Consider the following 4,107-nt stretch of genomic DNA (forward strand, 5'->3'; position numbering starts at 1 on the left):
CATAAATATAGGTGATGAATTCCTAAATGCCATCACTCTTCAATGACTCTACAATGACCATGCAAAGACACTCAAGTCAAAGGTTGGCCATCAATGAGTCATTCCCATAATTGGGTCTTACTCCCAAATCAGTGTGTGTTAGGCATTGTCATTGACCATCTTCACCCAACACTCAAAAAAATTGGAATCCATGTCTCAAATTATCAAAATCCAAAATGTGAAGTCAAGTGACCTAGATGGTCTCATCATCAAGATAATTAGTTGATCCTATTTTGGAAGAAACAAATCATGATGATACTGTCTTATCCATCTATCAATTGCTATCACTTTGCAGAAGCTGCAACTGATATGACTTATCCATGGTGGTCACTTATGGCTTACAATACTCAATTCTCATCATCTCTAGGACAACTGCAATATCATCATCAAAAAATTTGTCTAAAAGAGCCAATCTCCAAATGTGATATTTGCATCAAAATGTGGTCAATCAACAAGTGGCCAATATGAGTAGTGTCTAACTATCATATGGGACACTGTGTCATCACTGAATATCATTTGAGTTTATTTGTCACATGTTGACCTCCAGCCAATTTGAAATGGCAAAGTCAGTTGCAGCAATACAGCTCAAAGCAAGCAGAAGCACACATTAGGTGCAAATACAACTATAACCGATTCAATCAGGAGGATTAGATACGCATCATCTGTCGACTGAGTAGAATCAATCATTGATAGTGCAATCAGGCTCATCCAAAACACTCAAATATAAGTCTTGTGTCATGTCATTACCAATTATAATCAATGTGCGGGAGCTGGTAAACGTCAACTGTCATCCAACCAATCAAAATATCTAAGCACAAAGACAAGGATTCACAAGGCATCCAAAAGACAACTTTGCATTGCCTTGACAATGAGTGCATCAACAAAAGCATTATGCAATCTTTGGCCAACAGCCACCAATAAAATAGAATGCAACAACATTTTAGAATTATACGATTGAACAATCATAAGATTCTTAACACATTATCTGCTAAACATGTGATAATGCATCATTAAAAATTTGCAACATCATCATTAGGTGCAACTTAGGCACTCACAATGTTAGAATCTGCAATGGGTATCTAAAAGCCAACACTACAATGCACCAGCAACAAGTGCATCAACCGAGACATCTGTAGTCTTTGGCCAACAACCAACAATCATTGGAATGCAACAACACTTTGGAATTGTACAACTGAGCAATCACAACACATCATCTGCTCAACATGCAATGCACCATCAATAATCTGTAACATCGTCATTAGGTGCAACTGAAAGATCCCCACTCCAATTTTCACCCAATCTGATCCAATGTAGGAGGTTATGTGCAATGTTTATTTGCTGATAAGTCTTTGGCCAGCATATATATTTGGATGGGGTTTGACTGGTTTTGTTTTTGTTTTGATTGGTTTTGAAGTTGAATGCAAGATTTGTTGAATATTACATAAGGAGATTGATGATTTAATCTAACATAATGCACAACACATAAGGAAGGTTCAAGAAACTTTCATTTGCTTAAAAGAGTAATGTACATACCATTAACATGAACTCATAAGTCTGATGCAAGTTTCCAGCCCATAGAAATATAGAAAACAGCTCCAATTAATGTCAAAACTCTAAATACACTCTAGGGTTTGAAACCCTTCTTCCTAAAATGGAGCGGTTAGCTGAAATAGAGATGGAAAAAGATGGAAATGACCTCTAAAAGGTCAGCCCTGCAACTGATTGAAGAAAACTTGCCCTCTAACTGATAGATCTGCTCAAAAATCCCCAAAGGAGGCTGCCATATGCACATTGAAGCTGAATTTTGATGGAAATTGACACCCAGAGAGATGGGATTTCGTCCAAATCCCCCAATTCTTCAAGAAGTTAGCGTTCCTGGAAGCCCAAGCTGCTGAAACCCTCATGCAAGCTGTTGATCTGAAAATGGAGATGTAAGAATGAGAGCAAGTTGTTTCCCCCATAGGGTGTCAGGTTAAGACATTGCATAAATGACAGAAGTACACAGAATATATGGAACTCACAAGTGCTTTATTGATTCATAATAAATCAGTACATACAATGATAGTAATATGTTCGACTACAATAGCATGTCCAAAGACTGGAAACAGATACAATATAAAGGAGTCTGGTCAGTTACCCAGTGCCAATTGTCGATAGAAGACGAGTTAACTGCCGATGCTAACACAATTTACCTTAATGCTTAATTACCCGACATCACCACCCCCCCCCAAAAAGAAATGTCGTCTCTGGATGACAGACAACCAAAATGGGAATGATGTACAAGCAAAAATGAAACCCAAAACAACAACTAAGGGGGTGCAGAGGGCATCACCGATGAAGAAGGCGCCGGTGGTGGGGTAGCGGTGGACGCCAATCACCCACGTAGCTCGTACACTTGCTCTGTCCTCCTCTTCAGATCCCGTTCTGCCACCATCTGCCGCTCCATTGCAGTCTTTACCATATAGGCGGCCTCCAACACCTCCTTATCCTTCTTGTCCACGCTCTCCAGTGCACTGACCAATCAAGTCTCCAACTGCTCTCTGGATGCCCTTTCCTCTTTCGGCTGCATAACCAAGGCAAACTTATCTGCCACCAGAATGTCCATCGTTGTCCGAGTCTGTGCAATGGTAGCCTCAACCTCCCGAAACTTGGCAGTCAGCTCCTCCCGAGCCGTCACTACTGCTACGCGCAAGGCCTTAGCTGTGGATGCCATGTGTTGTGTCCTCCGGAGCTCAAGATAGCCTTCGCGGAAGGCCTGCTTCACCTCTCTCAACGAGGACTGCATCCGGGTCTCGCCAACCCCCTCAGTGAGGTGCCAAGCCTCCAACATTCCTAGGTTCTCCGTCTCAGGCCACCTGGCAGACTCAAAACACTTCTCAAACGCCTCTCTGCATCCGGTGCAGACAAAGGTCAATAAGCTCTCCATCCCCTCGACCATGGTAGCATCCTCCTGGAGTCTGGCAAATGACACAAGCCGCTGGGCTCCTAGAGTCATCTCGTGAATGAACTGCTCAAATTCTCCCGTACCCTGTTGTACACACACAGGCACCCCCTCCTCTCTATAAGGACTGGTTACTACATCCGCCGGGGGTGACGTAGCCCTTTGAAGTACCCTACTGCTCAGAGAACTCCCTTCCTCCAGATCAATGATATCCAAGGAACGCATCTCCTTGCCTGGAGATAGAGTGGCCTCCCCTACAGGTGCCATGGGTGTGAGCTGGTAATGACTCAACCTGGCGCTGAGGTCATCATGGAGAGCGCCTGCTTCCATCATTACCTCCTGCATATAACCTGGCACACCTGACACATCTTGCTCCATGGAAGCCCTTGCACTCGCCAAGATACTTGACCCATCCTGTTGAACGGAGGCTGCTCCAGAGTCGGTCCCTATTGTGGTCTTGACCCTCGGCGGTGTCATAGCTATTGTCACCCAAGGCTGCCCAAAGCTAGGTACTGGCATCGTGGTGACTACGCTGACTGTCTCGAATGACCGTGGCACCGACAACTGACAAGTCTCCGGTAAGCTTGTTGGTGTAAACTGGACCCGAGCCTAGTGCGATGCTAGAACGAACCCTTCTGTACCTGCCGATTCCACTACCTCCTCTTCAAGCAATTGGTCACCCCCTCTAGCTGCCAACCGAAAGATCCCTCTGCTCACCTGGGAGGTGTCTGCAGATTCCTCCCTGCCGCTATCAGCATCCTCCTTTGCATTAGACTCTTCTGTGTCGGACTCCGTTCTGACATGGTGGGCTTCTTCCTTTTTGTGCCCAGACGTGCCTCTGCGCCATGTGCCAAGACGTCCAAGTGCGACCAATAGAATATAGGCGGTTGGTCCGGTGCAACACGACCTTGTGGCTCCAATGGCTGTGAGCCTGGGGTGATCTGCGTGCGGATTGCATCGAGAAATAACCCATTGGCGTGATGCAGCATGTAAAATTTCTTGTACTGTAGAGTCATGAACTCGTCCATCCTATCCGCCAGCAGTGATGCCCAATCATACACCACCCCATTGTGCAACCCATTCATCAACACTATTTGTGCGATAGCTATGTCAGACTGAAAGATCCC

The sequence above is a fragment of the Cryptomeria japonica genome, chromosome 7 (assembly GCF_030272615.1).
Source record: "Cryptomeria japonica chromosome 7, Sugi_1.0, whole genome shotgun sequence".
NCBI classification, from domain to species: Eukaryota; Viridiplantae; Streptophyta; class Pinopsida; order Cupressales; family Cupressaceae; genus Cryptomeria; species Cryptomeria japonica.